General features: G+C 48.5%; 1 protein-coding gene across 1 annotated transcript in view; it reads right to left on the bottom strand.

Annotated features, from left to right (window-relative positions):
- The window catches only part of HFM1 (helicase for meiosis 1), an 86,034-nt gene that overhangs the window by 30,997 nt on the left and 31,795 nt on the right, over positions 1-23,242 (bottom strand). The gene's annotated exons all lie outside the window — the stretch shown is intronic.

Below are 23,242 nucleotides of genomic sequence, written 5' to 3'. Positions count from 1 at the left end.
ATGGTTGGAGTGATGGCTTTGCGGATTGTGTAGTCGGAGTAACCATTAGCTTTAAGAGCTTGGCGTACGTGTTTGAGTTCACTGGAAATGTGTTCATGGTCGGAGATGCATTGGGCTCTATGATATAGAGTCTTGATGAGGGAATTCTTTTGGGATGGATGGTGGTGGGAATCCGGTTTTAGATAAGCATCCGTGTGGGTGGCTTTCCTGTAGACAGAGTGGCTCATTGAACCATCAGGTCTCCTTTTGATTAGGACATCCAAAAAGGGTAGCTTGCCATCATTTTCGACTTCCATGGTGAATCTGATGGCTGGGTGTATGGAATTGATGTGGTCGAGAAATTGGTCTAGAGCAGGCCGGCCATGTGGCCAGATGACAAAAGTGTCGTCTACGTATCTCTTCCATAAGGTCGGGCGTAGAGTGGCAGTCTGGATGGCGTCCGTCTCAAATTTCTCCATGAAGATGTTGGCTACAACCGGAGATAGGGGGGAGCCCATTGGGGTGCCCTCAATTTGCTTGTAGAAGGTTCCATTCCAGGTGAAGTATGTATTGGTTAAGCAGTGTCTCACCAGGGGGGGTACCCCAGCATTTAGTCCTTGATGAACCAAGTCTTCAATGATTGCGATGGTGTCAGGCACAGGCACCTTGGTGAACAAGGAAACCACATCAAAACTGACAAGCAGGTCGTCTGGGGACAGGGCAATCCCCTTGATTGTCGATACCAGGTCAGTAGAGTTTAGTACTGCAGAGGTGGTTTTTCCAGTGAAAGGCCGTAGGATTTCGGACAAAAAACGAGCCAGTTTGTAAGTGGGGGAGTTGATAGTAGAGACAATGGGACGAAGAGGTGTATCTTCTTTATGTATCTTTGGCAAGCCGTACAATCTTGGTGGCCTGGCTGCAGAAGGTTTCAACGAGAACTGTTTGGTCTGATCAATTAATGCGGTTGAAGCAGAAATGATGTTGTTGGTTTTGGAGACGAGGCTGTTGGTGGGGTCTCTTTTTATTTTTGTATAGCTGCCATCGTTGAGTAGTTCTTGAATTTTGTTGTTGTATTCTATTTTGTCCATGATGACAGTGGCATTGCCTTTGTCGGCTGAGAGGATGACAATGTCATCCCTCTTTTTTAATTGAGCTAATTCAAAACGCTCATCTTTGCTGATGTTGCTAGCTGGCATCTTAGCGTTTTTGAGGGTTACAGAGATTTCAGATCTTGCTACGTCTGCAGCGATGTGACTCAAGCCCTTGAGAGCTACATCTACTCGAGCAATTATATCATTAACTGGTATGTGTCTAGGTGTGACTGCAAAGTTTAGTCCTTTAGCTAAAACGGATTTCAAACCTTCAGAAATAGGACTGTTACTGCGATTAATTACGACTTTGTTAACATCTAGCTTTTCAATGTGTGGGTCCGGTTTCTTGTTTGAGAGGCGGTTGAATTTGGAAATCAAGTTGTCCTTACATTTAGTCGACATAGCGGCAGCTGAAGAGGCAGTCATTTTTTCCACGTGTTCCCAATCCGATGTGGACATTGTTGCACTCAAAGATAAGTGTGATTTGTAGAGTGTCTTGTCTAACTGATCTAGTTCGGTGCGCGTAAGTCTGATTTTCTCTGAGATAAGAGCTAAGCTAGTTCTAGACAGAATTCGTTTCGCATTAGAAGAAGTTACAGCAGCAGATGTTAGTGTAAATGCGTTTGGTATTACCTTAGAGTCGCGGCATCTCTTCAGAAAGGTGAGAGACTCGATTAGCTGAGCCTTCTTATCCCGGAGCTTGTTGAAGGATCTCAAAGTTATGTGGAAACCCTCCCCGTAGAGGCGGTTAAATTTCGATTTAAAGCTTTCGTGACTGCAGGGATTCATCTTCTTGGTTCTTTCGGTAAAGTCACGTAGAAGGGAAGTAATAAAATAATAAAAATAAAACATAATAAAACAATTCTCACGACGTTTCGGCCACAACGCAAGCAGCCGTCCTCAGGCGAAGAATGAGAACATTATCAAGCTAGGAGCTTATATAGGTGTAGCGAGGAGGAGCGCCTTAACAAAAGAATGTGCATATGAAGAGGAATTTAGCATACCAATGGGCAATGCATAGGAGGTGGGCGGAGGGGTTTCAAAGTCCCATTATGCCCATGCATTATGCAGGATCAACAGCACCACGGGGGGGCGCAAGGAACAGCGTTAATAAAGGAAAGGAATGTTAGTGATATGTAGCTGCATTTGCCAAACAACCACGTAGAAAACCAAAGTGAAAACTACATAAAAAACTAAAATATAAACTGATACTTACTATACTCTACAATAAGCTGAGTTACTAACAACAAATAATAAATTACAATTCTACGTCGTAAGAAGTATATAATATACTTCCATCTAAACTTTATTCTCTTAGCATATACAGTACTATATACTGCCATAGATAAACCCAACATTAAATTATATACTGTATTGCTGTAAACCACCCTATACTTTATACATTTTAATATAACACTATGTATTATTCAACTCACCCTAATGTGTATCGAAATGGTTTATTGCGTCCTTCCAATGATTGCTAAGCCTGAAAAAAAAAAAAAAAGATCTCCAAAATCCTGATTAAACACAAGATCCAGGTCCGATTCAACACAGTACATAAAATCCGTGATCTGGTACCGTCTGTAAAAGATGTGATTCCAGACATACAGTACCCTGGCGTCTACAAACTAAGTTGCCTCTGTGGTAGCAGTTACATTGGGGAAACCAAACGACACGTCTCAGACCGCATTCGTGAACATAAAGCTGATCTAAAACACGGTAGGACAAACACCTCAGCCGTGGCAGACCACTGTTACAACTCAGTGGGCTCACATGACATTGACTTCTCCAAGACGGAGGTTCTCTGCAAGCCATCTGGCTATCATGAGAGATTCGTTCATGAGGCGATCCACATATACAAACACAGAGACAATTTTAACCGAGAAGATGGATTCAGGCTTAGCAATCATTGGAAGGACGCAATAAACCATTTCGATACACATTAGGGTGAGTTGAATAATACATAGTGTTATATTAAAATGTATAAAGTATAGGGTGGTTTACAGCAATACAGTATATAATTTAATGTTGGGTTTATCTATGGCAGTATATAGTACTGTATATGCTAAGAGAATAAAGTTTAGATGGAAGTATATTATATACTTCTTACGACGTAGAATTGTAATTTATTATTTGTTGTTAGTAACTCAGCTTATTGTAGAGTATAGTAAGTATCAGTTTATATTTTAGTTTTTTATGTAGTTTTCACTTTGGTTTTCTACGTGGTTGTTTGGCAAATGCAGCTACATATCACTAACATTCCTTTCCTTTATTAACGCTGTTCCTTGCGCCCCCCCGTGGTGCTGTTGATCCTGCATAATGCATGGGCATAATGGGACTTTGAAACCCCTCCGCCCACCTCCTATGCATTGCCCATTGGTATGCTAAATTCCTCTTCATATGCACATTCTTTTGTTAAGGCGCTCCTCCTCGCTACACCTATATAAGCTCCTAGCTTGATAATGTTCTCATTCTTCGCCTGAGGACGGCTGCTTGCGTTGTGGCCGAAACGTCGTGAGAATTGTTTTATTATGTTTTATTTTTATTATTTTATTACTTCCCTTCTACGTGACTTTACCGAAAGAACCAAGAAGATGAATCCCTGCAGTCACGAAAGCTTTAAATCGAAATTTCAGACATAATTTATAACATTCTGCCCGATACATGCCGTCCCTTGCAGCCAGTTGATGTGCCATGCTATGCCGCAAATGGGGGTTCGTTGGGCATCACCGGACGGATCAATGCTCAGATCCGCATTGCTGACGTCCAATTAGTTGGGCCCATTTTGGTCTCATCAACCCTCGCCGTTCCGTGCCTCCTTGGAACAGATTTCTTGGGGAAGATGCCCATTAAAATTCTCATTAACAAAGGGTGTATTGAGCTCCCCTCCGGCCGACGCATGCCCTTCCTACCCACACCCACTCGGTTGCACTCCGCATCTACGACGGTGCAGGCGTTGGCGGCGTGCACAATTCACATTCCTCCCGGCTCTCAGATGTTAGTTCCCCTCCGGTTTCGTAAACCCCTTGATTACGACGCGTTCATGGGGGGTGCTGTGATCGGGCCTTCGCGTTCAGCTGAGTCGGTGTCGGACCTCGTGTGTGCACAAACGCTCGTGCGAAGCGACCACGACCCCTTTATCCAGGTCCTTAACGCGGGATTGGAAACGGCCGTTATCTGTCAGGGAATGGTGCTTGCTCACGCGATGCCAGCCCCGCCAGAAGATGTGATTGTGGGTCACGTAGGGGGCGAGTCCTCTTCCGTTGCCAAGCCAGGTCCTGACACAGGATGGCTCGACGCGCTTTGCTCCACTTCTGCCGATTTGTCACCATTACAGCATGCTAAATTACGCACGCGGCTGAGCGATTTCGCCGTCGTTTTCAGTCAAAGCAAATTTGACATTGGCTGCACTAAATTGCTAAGCCACCACATCGACACGGGTGATGCCGCTCCAATTCGTCAAAACCCATTCCGGTTGAGCCCGGCCGAAAAGGAACATGTACGGGTGGCCGTCAACGATATGTTGGCGGCCGATATCATTGCGCCATCAAATAGCCCATGGGGGGCGCCGATCGTTCTTGTTAAGAAGCACGACGGGAGCCTCCGCTTTTGTGTTGACTTCAGGAAACTTAATAAGATTTCTGTGGCCGACGCCTACCCGCTTCCCAGGATGGACGAGTCGCTCGATGCCTTAGCAGGTACGCACTACTTCTCCACCATGGATCTCCTCTCGGGGTTTTGGCAGCTACCCCTTGATGACGCATCCAAACCAAAGACGGCCTTTCGCACGCCACAGGGACTGTTCCAATTCAACAGACTTCCCATGGGTCTTCACTCGGCCCCGGCGACGTTCCAGCGCCTGATGGAGCTGGTCCTTGCTGGGCTCCAGTGGGATTCTTGCCTAATCTACCTCGACGATCTAATCGTGTTCAGCAAAACTTTTGATGAACACCTCACGCGATTGAAGGCAGTTTTCCTTAAAATGCGAGCGGCTAACCTCAAATTCAAACCGCAAAAGTGCCACCTCATGAGGGATTCGGTTCGTTATTTGGGCCATATTGTCAGCCGCTCGGGAATTGCCACGGACCCCGAAAAGACAAATTGCGTGCGCTCATGGCCAACTCCTACCTCTGTTGGGGAGGTGCGGAGTTTTATCGGCTTCGCCTCATATTATCGACGATTTGTTGCGGGATTCGCATCCATCGCGAAGCCCCTCCACGCATTAACGGCCAAAGGGGTCAAATTCCGCTGGGGAGAGTTAGAACAGGCATCGTTCAATGCCGTCCGAAAAGCACTGGTCGATGCTCCTACCCTGTCTTATCCAGATTTTACCACTCCGTTCATTCTGGCTACAGACACCAGCAACACCGGAATTGGAGGGGTGCTGTCGCAAATTGTTAATGGAGTGGAGCGCGTCGTCACCTATGGCAGCAGGGTGCTGTCGCCCGCGGAGCAACGGGATGTGTGCAACTTGCTAGGGACACACAAAATTTGCACCTCGCCATATCACCCCCAGACTGAGGGTATGGTCGAGCGATTACATAGGACACTTACCTCCATGCTAAGCCACCAGGTGTCTGAGTCTTAGACTGATTGGGATCTCCACATACCTGGTGTCTTGGCCGCCTATAGATGGCGCCCCATGCTGCCACGGGGTACTCGCCATTCTATCTTATGTATGGTAGGGAGGTTTGCCCCCCGATCGACGTACAATTGCACATTAAACAGCCCGCACCTGAGGCTAAGATTGCCGACCACATCCGTGCTAATGTGCGTCGTCTCGTGGATGCCCGGGAGGCTGCTCAAAATAACTCAGAAGCCCGTCAGCTTGCCAACGAGCGGTTGCGGAATCTCCGCACGTCCCGCCACGTTTGGGTAGAAGGGGACCGCGCCTGGCTCCACTGCCCGCAGGTACCATTGGCTACTTCCTCAAAACTGCTTAAGCCTTGGAGAGGCCCGGTTATTATTCGCGTTCTCCGCCCGCAGTGTGTCAGGATCCAGCATGGCAAGCGACGTTGGTTCGTGCACCTGTCACGTCTAAAACCTTACATTCAACCCTACACACCTCCTTCACTTCTCCGGGGCCGAGAGCGCGACATGTCTGACGAGCCGCGCCGCGATGATGCTGCTTCTAACTCTCGGGCAGGTCCCGCTGTCCCGCCCTCAGGTGCCTTGGGAATGAAACCCGCCACGGCCGACCCAGCGGGAACAAGCTTGCCCGCGGGATCAGCGACCCAGGACACAAGCGCAACAGCGGGTCGTCGGTCCCCTCCCGCCTCCGTCGCGACCGATGGACCTGCCACTCGGACTCGCTCAAAACTCAAACGATTTTCATGACCCCCGCCCACGAACTCTCGTCCCAACGCGACGCCACTCACCTTGCCATCATGTATAGTGGGCGATTGGGGCGTGCGTTCATCCTGCATATATGTGTTTATAAAGTGTTGTTCTGCATCAGTGACCACAGGAGGGGGAGAGGCGCTTTCTTCTCATTTTTTTTTCTTGATTTGTCACACACTCATTCTGATGGTTTACAAATAATTTATTGTACAATTGTATTTTTTTTTTGACAGCCGGGTCAGCTGGAGGCTACGTAGAGGGGGGTAATGTAGTGACATAAGAAGGGAGGGGCTGCTGGGGGCTCTGGGTTCCCGGGCGGGTCCAGACGCTTAAGCCTCTGGGCGCCAGGCGCTGGGTTCCCAGGGGGTCCAGACGCTTAAGCCTCTGGGCGCCAGGCGTTGGGTTCCCAGGCGCTTAAGCCTTTTGGCGCCACCAACGGGGGGGGGGGGGGGGCTGTGTGTGCTCTGTGGGATGTCTGGTGGCGCACACGGCCCCACCCCTCTTTGGACTAGGCATAAAAAGGGGAGCTCCCTAGACAATCGGGGCGAGTTGTAACTCAAGACCCAAGACCCACGACCAGCCATCTGAAGACCCTGGGATGTTGTGAGAGAGAGTGGTGGGACTCTGGAACTCCCGACTCTACGACCTTGTGAGGGCGAGTTCCAGAGCGTAGCCAGAGTAGAGTATCTAAGCTGTGTACCTAGGCTGTGTACCTAGGCTGTAACAGAGTATCAGGACTGTTGGAGTGTTGTGTTGTAATAAAGAAGTTACCTCTACAAGTGTCTCCGGAACCCATTACACATGTGTAGTGTGCTGTACGGAGGTGCACACACTGGAGTTGAAGGCAACACGTTAATTTAACAACTTCCCCAACGTGTAACTCTAACCGCATTGGGTTCTATAGTTAGGTGTGGCTACACTGTTTACGATGTGCTTTGCGGGTTAACTATTAACGAATGGGTCAGTCAGCACACACGCTGCCTGACCCACGATGCCGAGCGAAGACCCAGATCGAATATCGAGGAGTGAATAGAGGCGGGACCCCAGGACGATCCCACAGACGAGCCTCGATCCCTGTCGGGCTCCCCCTTTATTCCCCCGGCCGCGGCCTCGCCCCGTCCTCGGCCACGCCCCCTTCTGGATCATGTCAGAAGCTCCCGGCTCCCTGCCACGTGTCTCTCGAGCCTCCTTGTGAGGTTCCAGGCGCAGCACTCCTATGATAGTGACTGGTGCTAACACTATAGTGACATCATTTACGTCACTACACATGTGAAAATGTCAACATTTCATACTTTGCCCTAAGTAATTGGTCTAGTGTTCCAACGAAATAGTATGGACGTCAGTTTTCAATCGTGACTTAATAACATCGACAATGCCCAAATCACGAATATGACTGGGGAGGGCATTGTTGGGTATATGCCCCTTTTTCAAAAATTAATATTAAGAATAATTCTGCCAATAACATTTTTTTTAATAGACACGGGGGAAACTTGGTAGCAAACAAAGGGAAAAAAACCTGTTTCCCCGCTTCCACGGGCAGATGCACGCACACATCGCTTCAAAAGGCCAGAGAGCATGAAAGAGACAGCCATAAAATGTCATAAACCTTCCCCGAATTGCACACAAGAAGAAAAGGGTGGGGGGGGGGAATTGCAAAAGGGTGCTAAAACCATACCCACACTACAAAAGGCCCCCTCACAATACAAGCAATAGGCGCCACGAGACATACATAATTATTCTTATTTTTGGTTAAAAGAAAAAAAATTGGCAACAAGGAAGCAAACAGACGGGTTTTTGAGCCATATTAGTTAAACAAAGTTACCAACTTAGCCATGAAGATTAAGCAAACATTATCTATCCTCACTCCAATTGAAAACCAGACTACAGTCTGCACCAGGGGGTCGTGAGTCCTCATTTGTGAATTCAATACTGATATTATTTACCTTTAATAATTCTCTACGCGGCCTGACCGAAGCATCAAAGAATAATTATGGCAGTCAGAGTCGCTCCTAAGCCAAAAACAAATTCCCTAGCCCCGGGATATCAGATAAAAATAATAACAGGCTAAGTCACAAATCGTGAATAAACACAAAACCAAATAATAAGTATGAAATTAGAGAGGATCTCCTAGGAGAGTTAAGGGCGGAGAAGTCTATCATAACTAACCAACATGTAACACTCCAGGGAAAGGGAGCCCGACCGTCTTTGTCTTCCCGCAGCACGGACAGCAAGATTTGCGCACACGAGCAAATAACATCTCCTCATAAATAAATCAAACCACGATGGAAATACCGTGAACACGGATACAACATACCTTGAATCACTTACAATCAAATCACAATTATACAAAGCAGTAAAATGTCTCATTTTAACTTCCAAACCAAACGAACAGCTTAAAGCTGTGTGAAACAAAGGATAACGCCCAGAGCGAGGGAAGGGATTATATAACTCGCTTAACGCGTAGGCTTTCGCGACCAATATTATTCATAATCCAAACCCAAAACGTTGATTATGATTTAGTAAATCTCGGTGCGTCGGGAATCGTCAGTCTGGTTTAGCCTGATGACTCATATGTAACGCCGTTTCGCGAGGAAACCCCCCCCCCCCTCTTTCCAGAATTATTACGGACAGCCGCTTCTTTGAAGAACTTTATTCCTCCAATAAATCGCACACACGGACACACACACGACACACACGGACGCAGCTGTGTCCACGCACACAAACAAAAAATAATTATATTTTACTTTAATTAATTTTAATTTTTTACCTACGTGACTTTACCGAAAAAACCTAAGAATATAATTATATGGTTCCGGCCTTTTGAACTCGGAAAAAAAACAGAGTGGATTTTCCCGATATAAGCCAAGGCACAATCCCAACAACGATATACCACCGGGGGGTCAGCGTCCCACCGGGGCTCAGCCCCTCACCTCGTCTCGTCACCGCCAACGAAGGAGCTCTCTCGTCATCCAGAATGGCGATGTTCGCGGAGTAGCGACGTGCATTGACAAGCTGAGGTCTGCACCACCTAAGAAGAATCGCTACACTGAGCCGCCGAGCTGCGAGTGAAACTGACGGAGATTCCAGTTATCATTCTCGAGCCAACGAAGACATCCAACGTCCACCCAGCAACGAACGAAAGCATCGTTCATCGCCAGAGCGACAACCAGCAAGCAACCTGGAGAAAGGGCGGAAATCGCCAAGCGTCGACCAAGCGAGCAAAGCAGAGAGCACGAAGCAGTGGAGAAAGCCTGATCAAACGGCCGTGAGGAAGAGGACAGCGCCAGCGCATGCGCCGTGTGTTTAATACACACACACGGATCGACCAGCACCAACGAGAACCGACTCGTCATCCAGCAGTGGAGAGAGAGAACGAGCCACCGCGCCGTCAGCTACAGAGAACGAGCCACCGCGCCGTCAGCTACAGAGAACGAGCCACCCCGCCGTCAGCTACAGAGAACGAGCCACCGCGCCGTCAGCTACAGAGAACGAGCCACCGCGCCGTCAGCTACAGAGAACGAGCCACCGCGCCATCAGCTACAGAGAACGAGCCACCACGCCGTCAGCTACAGAGAACGAGCCACCGCGCCGTCAGCCACAGAGAACGAGCCACCGCGCCGTCAGCTACAGAGAACGAGCCACCGCGCTGTCAGCTACAGAGAACGAGCACCGCCGACGCCGCTCATCTCCCAGCGGAGAAAGTCGCGGCTGCAACCCGCACAGGCGAGAGGAAATCTCCGAGTCGGTCGTATCACCTCTCCCACTCACAAACCCAAGGAAGCACATACACACACACACATCTACATTCCCCAGGGCATGCAAGAATTTATCCATGAGACAATCCACCTCTCTCACATTGAGACCGACCATAGACAATCATCAGAAGACTAATTATAAAGTTTGAACACCAGCTGGCCGTGAGGATCGTGGCCCATCGTGTGATTAAGAATCCGTTGGTTATAAGAGTGTGAAGTTTTTTTTCTCTTGCCTTTTCACTTGTTTCTCTTATCGCATAAATGACCAATAGATTCGTCGATGCCATCTAAAACTCTCAAAATCCTCATTACGAATCGACACGTTTACAGAGAGAGAATATCGTGTCAAACCTGTTTCTTTGTCATAGAATTAAAGCAGAGCCAGATACGCTCTCCCACAAACACACGCACCCACCCACCATAGTCTCAAACATTTTGTCAACAAATATAATCTTGCCGATGAATCTATTGACGTATACTTTTGCCTTTGCATATTAGAGTGTCATATGTTTGTTTAGAATTACAATTGCTTAACACCAAGTGTTCGAGTGCTTCTTTCCCAGTCCATGCAAAACTGTCTTATTTATAAGAGCTGTAACCTGCGTTGAGATATGAATTTGGAGACCTAACATAACATAAACACACTAAGATAATCAGTAAATGTTTAATGAAAGATAATCGTCTATCCCGATTGATACAACTCTGGATGACGAAGCTAAGCTTAATTATCATAACTGCATACATTAACATAATTGCAAGCATCTGCATAAATTACGACGATTATCTCCGTTATTATCATAATTTATGCATATAATTACATACATTAACATAATTTATGCGATTCACGCTTTTTTTTTTACTTTATTATTTTTTTTATTAATTTTTATCTACATTTCATATCCCTACATATACAACAGCATTCCACAGATGGGGAACCACAGCAGAAGGCCCAATCACCCTTGGAGTGCTGTCTCATCTTTGGGATGCAGAGAAGACTTGAATTCATGAAATGTAGATTGTGAGATAGAATACTGGGATTCAAAAAGTCCCATTGGTAGGTGGGTGCTTTTTAGGCTAGTAACACGATCTCAGAGTCGATTCTAAGATTCACCAAGAGTCAAAGTAGAGATTCCAGAACATGTGTGATATATTTGAATGAAGCGGTTATAGACAGAAGTCAGGCAAGCTGCATTATGAAAACATTGCAGCCTATTGAGAACTCTTGCAGGAGGCATGCCGAACAAGAGGGCGCGACAATAATCGACCCGAGAGAAGACATGCATTATCCAAATTATCTGCATAATAGGTGGTCAAGCATGATCTCGTGCTGACAATATTTTGAAGATGAAAAATTACTTCAAAATTACACTTTTCATATAGCCTTCAAACTTCAAAGCAGGGTCATGGATGCCACCAACGTTTTTTTACTGTGGGTGATGAGCTTAAGTTGGGTGCACAGAGCCAAGAAGCACAACCTCTGTTTTGTCACAACATTTTTCTGCATCAAGGACTTAAGGTGGAGTCGTCACTGGGTCAAGATATCAGGGTAATGAGAAGGGAGGGAAGAGAGGGGAAAAGCATGAGCAAGGAGAAGCGAGCGGCACAAAGCAGCATCTGTTTTTTATTACATACCAGATACGCAAGTTAGAGGCATCAAAGCTATGAAGAAAAATAAGTAAGCTTGGGCAGGACATACATACTAGCGGCAAGTACCTGGCGTTGCCCGTGGGAAAAAATATATTTCAAAACGTCTCAAAACTTAAAAACATAACATATATACACAAATACTAAGCATGCGGTTTGTCTGTCCATTTGTCCGTCAACAAAATTATAAGTCAAAAAAGATGGTAAATAGTTGATCTAAAAGGTCTCCGAAAATTCTTGACCCCCCCGCCACCCTCAGAAAATATTTTTACCCCCGCGTAGGCACATATACCTAAACACCCTACATACAACAGAGTGAGTAATATCTCGTGCCTCTATAGTAGTGTAATAATCCTTCCAGAGACGGTATTCGGAATCGGTCCTTTTATTTCCACTCCATAATACACTTTGCTCACTCACTCTCCGTTGCTGGCAGACAACGGAGAGAGGACAGACCACGCACTAAGTCCCCACCGCGCACGTGGCAATCCCAGCCCCCGTCCGCGCGTGACCCTGCTCTTGTCAGTTTCAGTCTGCTCCCGATCGTTCCCCTCCACTCGCTCTTAATACCTTCGTCACGTGGTTCCCCCAGCCAATCGTACATGGACAGCTTTGACCATTCTCGATGGTTCCCTGTCAATCCCGGGACTACGCCCCTCATCCGGCTCCCCATTGGCTGGGGCCCCGAATGGCTAGGCCAATCACTCCTGATGACCTGTCGTGATGACGCATGGTCCATGGTCCCTATCTCAACCCTTATTGGCTACAAGCAGGACCGGCAAGCCAATCCCCACGTGAACCCTCTATGGCTGTTATTACATCACCCCCCCCCCCCCCGGTGAAAAAAGATTTAGCCGTCTCGGCTGGGAAAAGGGTGAAGAACCAATTCCGCAACATCTTATTAGGGCACCAAGGTGCGTTTAACAATTTAAGGGTGAACCGGCGTTCCCGCGCCTAACAACATTTAAAACAGTCACCCATAATAATAAAACAAAATCACAACATACATTAGGGCGCCCCTGCAGCGCGGTAACGACAGGGATCAGCGAAACGATCAAACGTTAACGAAACGGAAGAGATTTCGACCGCGTACGCGACGCGGGACCCTCTCCGCTCCCAGCGCAAGGTCGCTTTGCTTCCGGATGGACAGGAGGTGGCAGGCTCGAAGAAGAAGTCGGTTGTTGGTGCTTGGTCACGTCCAGGGCGGGCCCCGTTGGAGGGGGGGCAGCGGGGGTTTCCTCAGCCCTCAGAACCTGTTCATCTGCAGGAGGCACAACACAGTCCCCCCTGGGATCAACGGGCATGTCAAGCGGCGTAGTCGGCCCAGCAGAACCCGGCAGGTCAGCCATTGGGGATGAAGGACCGACACGCGCGTCCACATAGGGTTTAAGTCGCGAGGAATGAACATACCACCGACGTTTGCCGTATTTAACGCGGATACTTTGCGAGTTCCGAACGTCTACGAGCGTCACAGGCCCCCGCCATGGCCTGTGCAGTTTAGGGGATGTGCCCGCCGGTACCTGGGGGCAGTGGAGCCACGCCAGGTCTCCCACTGACCAAGGCATGCGAGTATGCGATCGACGCGCGTACCGTTCGTTCCTTGCCTGAGCACGGGCCGTCGCACACCGGGCAGCCTCTCGCGCTTCCGTTACTCGTTCAAGCGAGTCACGCACGTGGTCAGGCAGGGAGCGGGACGGTTGTTTACTCGGCGTACCCAGTTGCACATCGATGGGTGGAACATTTTCACGGCCATACATAAAAAAAAACGGTGAGTATCCCGTGGACGTGTGCGGAACCATGCGGTATGCCGCCAAGACGCCTGGTATGTGCAAGTCCCAATCGGTTTGCTTTTCACTGACCGTGTGACAAAGCATAGCGGAAAGGGTACGGTTGAATCGTTCCACCATACCATCTGTTTGTGGATGGTATGGGGAGGTGCGAACTTTCTTTGTACCCAGCGCGTCACAAACTTCCCTAAGCAATTTAGAGGAGAAATTCCGGCCTTGATCTGTGAGCAGCCTTTCAGGTGCCCCCTTGTCCATGACATACCCGTTCAAGAAAGCGTCGGTGATGGACGCTGCCGTTTGGTCGGGCAGAGGCCAGGCCATCGGCCATCGAGAAAAATATTCCACCCCGACCAGAAGGTATTTATTGCCCCTAGCCGACGGGGGAAAGGGCCCCAGAATGTCGAGAGCCACTAATTCGTTAATACGGGACACTTCAATGGAACGCAACGGTGGTACATAGTGGTTCCGAGGCGGCTTCCTTTTCGCACAGTCATGGCACGAGCGGACAAAATCATTGATGTCCGCCGTCATACCGGCCCAGAAAAAATCCTTTTGCATCGCGGCCACAGTCTTTTGGACGCCAAGGTGCATCAACTTATCAGCGTGCAGAGCACGGAGCAGGTCGTAGCGAAGCGAAGTAGGCACCACCAAGCGTGGTCGGTCAGACACCCCGTCGGTACACATTAGCAATCCCGACTTACCCCGGAACATCTGCCACTTCCAGCCCGCCAATTGCGATTTCTGTTTACCAACCAATTTACGTAGTGGAGACAGCGAGGCATCGGCCTCCTGCTCGCGCAACCAGACCGCGTGCGGCAGCCGTAAGGTGTCATCGGTGTCCACCGACACCTGCTGGTCCTCCTCCTTCGCTTTCGCCCCTGCGTCGTCCTCATTCGCTATCGCCCCCATAACCAGGCAGGGCGACGTGGGCGGTGCGGCGCAGCGGTGCGTGCCCGTCAGGCAAGTGCACGGAGGAACTGGCGGCAGCCTTGAGAGCGCATCAGCGTTCGCATGACGGGCTCCCTTTCGGTACGTTATATCGAAGGAAAATTCCTGTAACGATTCCAACCACCGGGCCAATTGGCCTGACGGCTGATCCAATTTGAGGGAATATTGCAAAGCCGCATGATCAGTGCGGACCAGGAATTTCCGTCCATACAGGTACGGGCGGTACAATCGAACAAAATGGACAATTGCCAAAAGTTCCCGCCTTGTCACGCAATATCGCGTTTCCGCAGGGGACAGAACCCTGCTGCCATACGCCACCACTCTCTCAACCCCATCCTTACGTTGCGACAAAACGGCCCCAATGCCGATATCACTAGCATCCGTATCAAGGATGAACGGCTGTGAAAAATCTGGGTAATCTAACGTAGGCGCCGTGGCGAGGTGGTCCCGAAGTGCCATAAAGGAACTTTCTTCATCCGCCCCCCATTTAAACCTTTGATTTTTGCCAGTCAGAACGTGTAATGGTTTTGCCAACGTCGCAAAGTTCTTAACGAAGCGGCGATAATAGGAAGCGAATCCAATAAACCGCCGAACATCACCCACTGAAGTGGGTGTGGGCCACTCACGTACACACTTCGTTTTCAGAGGGTCAGTGGATACGCCGTCCGAACTGACAATATGACCCAGGTAACGGACGGAGTGTTGCAGGAGGTGGCATTTCCTCGGTTTAAACTTAAGGTCAGCCGCACGCATTCTTTGAAAAACTGTCTCAAGGCGTTGGAGGTGTTCCTCGAACGTGCGGCTAAAGACAATTATATCGTCTAGATATATGAGGCACGTTTCCCACTGCAGTCCCGCCAACACCAATTCCATGAGCCGCTGAAACGTGGCCGGAGCCGCGTTCAGGCCCATCGGCAACCGATTAAATTCAAAGAGGCCTTGCGGCGTGCGGAATGCCGTTTTGGGTTTTGACTCGTCATCGAGGGGAAGCTGCCAGAAGCCCGAGGACAGGTCAAGGGTGGAAAAGAATTTAGCACCCGATAAAGCATCCAATGAGTCATCCATCCTCGGTAAGGGGTACGCGTCCGCTACCGAGATTTTGTTCAACCGGCGGAAATCAACGCAAAACCTCGTACCACCATCTTTTTTCTTAACCAAAACGACGGGCGCGCCCCAAGGACTATTGGATGGCGAGATAATATCCGCCGCCAGCAATTCATCTACCGCCCCACGCACGTGTTCCCTTTCCGCCGGGCTCATGCGGTGAGGGTGCATACAGACTGGTGGCGATGCACCGGTTTCAATATGGTGCGACAAAAGCGATGTGCGTCCGAGGTCCAAATCATTCCTGCTGAACACATCAGCGTACTGCAGCAACAGCGAACGCAAGGCGTTCCTATGTTCATTTGACAAGGAAGAATTCTCTCCGCATAAATCCGCGATCCAACGTTCTTGTGAACGATCATGCGGAGACCCATCAGCAGGCATCCGAGCGCGCGGCGGTTTTTCACAAGAGGCGAAATCGGTAGTGGCGTGAGCCAGCACCGATCCCTCCGGAACAACAACACGATCAGGTCCCCCATTCAAGACCTGTATGAAAGGTGCCTGACCTGGGCGCACAATCGTTTGTGCCGCCGCCAAAGAAAAAGATTTCGATACGGAATTCGATGGGGATAATAGCACGCCTTTCGCACCCCTTCCCATTTGAAGCGGTTTTCGGTAACGTAGCGGAATGAGCATTTGCGCTCCCGATGGAACTTCCACCGTAGCCGCAACTGCAGCAGTAACTGCGTTACCTGTAGGCGCCTTGGCCAGCAGGGAAGGCAGGAACGCCATCCTACGACCCCCCGGCATTTCCAAACAGTCCTGGTCGACCCGTATTCGCAACGGCATCCGGCGCAGGAAATCCGTCCCCAACAAGCATGGAACAGCTAGCGAGCGAGAAATTAGCACAGGTCCTGCGGTGGTAATATTTCCGATAGCGATGCGCACATCCACCTGTCCACAGATACCCATGCTCCCCCCATTGACGGCAACACACGCATCATTAACCTTGCGTATTCTCGACGCAGGAATGGACAACAAATGAAAAATTACATCCGAAATGATGGTAGCCGATGCGCCAGTGTCCACCAAGATACGGACGTCAACGCCGTCGATGGTACCACGTACCGTCGACGAGCCCGACGCCGCAGCCACAATCCTGCGAGCCAATTTCTTCCACTGTGTAGCAGAGCGTGTCAATGGAGCAGGAGAAGTAAAATCGGCCTTAGGAGTGTAAGAATGAGTGCGAGTGGATGAGTGATGTGACACGACCTGCCGGGTGTCCGATTTGTGCCGACTCGCCCGAGGTTGTTGCAGTTCCGCGGCAGGTAGAGGAGATGGATGTCCCCTTGGCGGAGGAGGCGACAGCAGAGGTCGGCAGCGGCAGTCACGGGCGAAGTGGCCCCGTCTGCCGCACTTAAAACACGCGCCGACGTCGGCCGGTGGTCGGACGACCCGGCCCTCGCACGCGGTCGGGCCGTGTAGTCGTCCCGCTGGTCGCGCAGCCGCCGGCCCGGAATCCTACGCGGGACAGCAGCAGCCAGCATGTCGTCGTCGCCCGAGTCGTCGGAGCAGTGGACAACCAGTCGCGGAGACCACCCCAGAGGCGGCCCGTCGATCTCGGGTTTCCCCGTCCACGCCGCCATCTGGTCCCACCGTTTGAGATTAAACTTAGCGTCCAGGCAGCGCGCCACCCACCGCGATGAAAGCGGTTCGTGGCCGCACACTGGTAGAGAGATGTTGAGCTCCTGAGACAACTCCAGCATGCGGGAAAAGATGAGTGGATCCAAATGCTCGGCCGTTGCGTCGGGGTAGGCGGCCATGGCCATCGCCATCAACGCCCCCCGATAGGCCAACGGCGATTCCTCCGGTGCCCGGCGACGCGACATAAATTTTCTGGTGGCCGATGTCGGCGGGTCGTAAAATTCCGCCATCTCTGTGAACGCATCCTGCAGTGTCTTCTTCTTGGACGCCGGAATGGAGCGGAAGACTCCCAGAGACACATCATCGAGCAGCGTAGGTAGCGCTCCCAGCGCTTCTTCCTCCGTCCAGTTGACAGATCTAAAAGCCGACTCGAAGCGCCACGTAAAAGCACTCCAATCGCCCCCGGCGATAAATTCTTTTATTTGTGGAAGGCGATGTCCGCGGTGGCAGGCGCGTGCCGCGGGCGTCTCCGGCCGCCGTTCCCGCTCTCCGCTCGGTGCAGACAAAATGGCGTCCGGCGGCCGCGTGGTAGCAGGCGCGCCCAAAATGGCAGCCGACGACTCCGGCGCAGCCGCCCCACCCAAGACGACGGCGTCCTCCCGCGTGGCAGGAGCAATGGCGGGTCCCGCTTCCATAGCAGGACCCCTTCCCGCGGCGTCCAGCTGATCGGCGATCTGGCGACCCACGGCTGGTGAGGACGCCACCGCGGTCACCAGGCTTAGCAGAATTGCGCGCAACGACTCAATCTGCTCCGCCATCAGCCGCCATTCGTCTCTCGGTCCTGCGGTGGTCGCATCTTCCCGCGGTCGACGCTGAGAGGCGTCGAGGCGAGCGTCGTCAGTCGGCGGCACCAGGGGTGTAGCTCCCAACAGCTCATCCTCCTCCGTCTCGGCCTCTTCCTCCGACAGAGGCACGGGCAGGTTCTTTTTTCTGAGTTGTTTAGACATCTTGACGATCGTCCAACAGTCGCAGAATTACTTCTGACACCAGTGTAATAATCCTTCCAGAGACGGTATTCGGAATCAGTCCTTTTATTTCCACTCCACAATACACTTTGCTCACTCACTCTCCGTTGCTGGCAGACAACGGAGAGAGGACAGACCACGCACTAAGTCCCCACCGCGCACGTGGCAATCCCAGCCCCCGTCCGCGCGTGACCCTGCTCTTGTCAGTTTCAGTCTGCTCCCGATCGTTCCCCTCCACTCGCTCTTAATACCTTCGTCACGTGGTTCCCCCAGCCAATCGTACATGGACAGCTTTGACCATTCTCGATGGTTCCCTGTCAATCCCGGGACCACGCCCCTCATCCGGCTCCCCATTGGCTGGGGCCCCGAATGGCTAGGCCAATCACTCCTGATGACCTGTCGTGATGACGCATGGGCCATGGTCCCTATCTCAACCCTTATTGGCTACAAGCAGGACCGGCAAGCCAATCCCCACGTGAACCCTCTATGGCTGTTATTACAGTAGTATCTGACTCTCCAGTAGTATCTGGCTCTACAGTTATAACTGCTGACTCTACAGTAGTATCTAATGACTATAGTAGTACCTACTGAATCTATAGTGGTATCTATTGACTCAATAGTAGTATCTACTGACTATAGTAGTAACTACTAACTCCATAGTATTATCTGCTGACTCTATAGTAGTATCTGCAGACTCTATAGCAGTATGCACTGGCTGTATAGTCGTATCTACCGACTCTGCAGCAGTATATACTGACTATAGTAGTAACTGCACACATTAGGGTGGGAGAAGAGGACTTGACACTTTGAAGAATTACCTCAGCATTGTCTTTTTTTTGCATTAAAGCGAATGAGAATGTTTCCCCGCCCCCACCGATCGCGCGTGTGCGTTGCTGGGGAAACCACGACGTTTCGTGCATGCGAAGATGCGTGCTTTGGCGCGCGCTCAGCGTAGTAATATAATCATTTATGGTACTAAATTGTCAATTTAACTACTTTAAAGTTAGAAATGTAAACCCCAGTTTGTGAGTTCAAAGCGTCGCAAGTTGCGTACACAGACAAACGGAGAGACACAGACAAACAAAAATTATTTTTATAGGTAAAAATTCAAAGTACTTGCAATAATAATTTACCTAAATAATTTTTTACATAAAAGACCCATTGGCATTGTACCGTCTACTTAGGGGGGAAACATTTAACGTGCTACATGTAGTTTTCACACAATAACCCTAATCTTTATAATTCATGTAATTATATATTTTTAAAGCAATTTAATCATAAATGAAAATAAAACTTTGATCATTACCTGATTGATAAAAATAAAACCGAACGCGCGGTGGAAGGTCTGACTGACGCTCGCGTGCCAAGAATCAATTCTTTAAATCGAGAAAAGGAATCGAAGGTTGTAGATTTATTTAGAATCGGTCTATTCCCGTTTAATCGATACCACAAACGCTCACCAGATATCGATTCTCGCCAGGCCTGTATGCGGTTTGACGCCACACACTTCATGGTCATTCCCCCCCACCCAAATACAAAAGTCTATTTTTAAACTTTTTACGCTGTATACACAGTGTGGAAGCTACCCACATGCCAAATTTCAAGTGTTGGGAAGTATGCTAAACATTTCGAACAGACACACAAAGGAGGTGGAATTGCAATCTATGTTCATAATACTATTGCATGCTCACCAGCTCACTCCTTGTTAAAAAAATGTTGCTTTGAATGTCTGGCTCTCAGAATAACTCTCCCAAATAATCAAAAGATATTGGTAGTGTGCTGCTATAGACCGCCTAGTGGTAAGGATGTTGAAGCTGCATCTGCACTGAGAGAGAAAGCTTCTTGGGGGCCTCCCTAAAGGTGAAATAATTTTAGTGGATGATCTGATTTGGAATTGGCTAAACCCGCTGGCCATGGCCACAAATTTTGCAGATGAATTTAACCTATTTTAATTAATAAATGTCCCCACAAGACCCAACCTAAAAAATCCAGGACAGTCATCTCTGCTTGAAGTCCTATTGACAAATGCCCCTCACAATTTCTCACTGACTGATGTTCTGGGTAATAAACCTTAGTGATCACTCCTTATTTGGGGTGAGATCATCAGCCAGACCCAAAGCCCCCCCTACATTGGTTGAGAAGCACTCCATGAGACACTTCAGCATTCAGGCATTTACTAATGATGTGCTTCACTCGGATATTGTCAAGGTCTGTGATATCCCCAACCTGGCTACGGCTTGGGAGACCTTCAGGTACGTTTCTCCAAATTCTTAACAAACATGCTCCGTTAGTTAGATTTAAAACTAAAGGCAACCGCCCATCATGGTTTGATCCTTTGATTACTAAGCTCATGCAAACTAGGGACGAGGCTTGGGCATGTGCTCAGAAAAGTAATTTGGTCAATGACTGGCTAGAATACAGGATTTTAAGGAATAGATGTGTCAAAAAAATACGGAATGCAAAAAATGCTTACTTTTCCTCCACTCTCCTGGAATCACATGGAAATGCCAGGATCTTCTGGAAAACAATCAAATGTATCGAAAAAGGCATCCAACACATATAATCTGCCCATTGCGCTTAACCAAAATGGGGACTATTTTTCAGAACCCCAAAAAATAGTCGACAATTTTAACCTTCATTTTTCTGAAGCTGGTGACCTTTTTTTTATAATGGATTGGGAGTCACCCCTGCTCATGCAATTTCCTACACCCCTGTCCAAACATTAAACGAATTTAGTTTCCAGCCAATCCACGAAAGTAATGTTCTGAAACAACTGTGCTACCTCAAAGGGTCCTCCTCTACCGGAGCAGATAATATTCCCGTCTTTGCTCTGCTAACTGTTGGTCACCTAATATACAAACCTGTAGCCCATATTTTCAACCTGTCCATCAAAGAAGCATCAGTACCTCTAGAATGTAAATATTCCTATGTTCGTCAACTTCACAAAGGGGGCCCTAAAGATGATCCAAATAACTACCGACCTATCTCAATTTTGTCCCCGTTGATGCAATAAAAAAAATGATTGAAAAACCAAAGTCGCAGTTTCCTGTCCAACAACAATCTATTACATCGAAGACAATCTGGGTTCCGAAAAAAATACAGCACCACGTCTACTGCATTAGACTCTCTGAATCACATTTACAGTCGCCTTGATAATAAGCAGTACTGTGCCAGTCTTTTTCTTGACTTGTCCAAAGCCTTTGATACAGTGGACCACAGCACCCTGCTTAGTAAACTAAGTTGCCTCCGTTTCTCCAAACATGCAGTAGAATGGTTTAAAAAATTACCTCTCTTCTCGCACCCAAACTGTATTCACAGATGGTTGGAGGTCAAACAGTGTTAAGATAACAAAAGGGGTTCCACAGGGTTCCATCCTTGACCCCCTCTTGTTCTCTCTTTACGTCAATGACTTGGGCACTGACCTGGATCATTCCAGGGTAAATCTGTTTGCAGATGACACTATACTGATTACTGCTGGCCGCTCTCTGGATGACGTGATTGCTAAGCTCCAGGGTGATTTCAATAAACTACAACATAAGCTAGTAGCTCTTAAACTGGTCCTGAATACCTCCAAAACCAAGGTGCTATGCTTCTCACCAGGAGTAAAGCAGGAAGATATTTTCCCCCAAATATATTCCTTAAATAATCATCAAATAGAGCAAGTCAAGATCTATAAGTATCTTGGGGTCATCTTTGATTCAAAACTGAATTTTCAAGATCACATTGATTATATTGGTAAAAAGACAAAAGAAAATATTTGTTTTCTTTATCGACACAAGCACTGCTTTCCCCCTATATTCCGCTTGGAATTGATAAAAGCTACTATACTGCCTCTACTTGATTACTGTGACATCGTATATAAATCAGCCCCCAGTACTTTACTGAAGAAGCTTGACTCAATTTATCACTCGGCCTTAAGATTTGCATTGAACTGCCCATATAGGACCCACCACTGCGATCTCTACATTAGGTCAAACTTAACTTATCTAAATGATTGATGGCTTGTGCATCAGATCTTATTTATTCACGAAGTACTTACAAAAAAATCAGCAGACTACCTGCTGGATCTCCTCACTGTTTCGAAGAACAAATGTGACCTAAGGTCTTCGCTCATTTACCAGCTTCACATTCCTTATTGCCGTACAAATACTGGAGGAAGGGCCTTTTCTATTGATGCCCCCAGGGTCTGGAATGCTATCGCCAATAAACTGCAACTTTGATCACTACCTGTGAGATCTTCACTCAAAACTGATCTAGAGGAGTTGTACACACCTAGCTGCCACTGCTATTCAGAATGGCCTGAAATCAAATGTATCATTCCGGATGACTGCTGCAAAGTATGATCTTGAGTTTTGATTGTGGTGTGCTGATCTTTAAAGGTGTATTGAGAAATTTAGATTCTGCTACTGATGCTCCTGCTGTTATGGAGTGACTCATGCAGCCAGTTATGGCTGCGGGATTTGGTTGTACATGTTATGTATATCGTTTGTTGTTGGATTAGAATCACAGTTCCTATGATCACTGTTACATTGTTTTTGTGGCTTTATTTGAGTGATTTTGAGGACGGTTTGGTCTGGCCATGTTTGTTTGTTGTCGTACATAGTTGGCCTGATAACTTTAATCTACATTGTCTTATGGTTGTTATTGTTTGACTTGCATCCCACTGGGATTTTTTTGCACACAGCGTTGAAATGCGGTGTTTTTTCTGGAAGACTTTGCTGTTTTTTCCATGATTTTTTCTGTTGTGTGTAGTCACTTTAAGATGTTTCTTGTTCATAATTTTGTTTTGTTGTGGTTGCACCCGAGTCAAGAGCCGCATGGCTCACAGGGTTATACCTAATAAATGAAACTGAAAACATATCCACAAATTTCCCTTTTTTATATATGTAGAGGTGTTACGGGAGGGCAAACAAACACACCGAGCGTGGTTATGCCCGTACGCGAAGAGATGCTTACATCCACGTCCACACCGTTTAGCCTGGGGG

Source organism: Lampetra fluviatilis, chromosome 24 (assembly GCF_964198595.1).
Source record: "Lampetra fluviatilis chromosome 24, kcLamFluv1.1, whole genome shotgun sequence".
NCBI classification, from domain to species: Eukaryota; Metazoa; Chordata; class Hyperoartia; order Petromyzontiformes; family Petromyzontidae; genus Lampetra; species Lampetra fluviatilis.
Note: the sequence above shows the minus strand (reverse complement) of the source record. Positions and strands in the feature narration are given on the sequence as shown.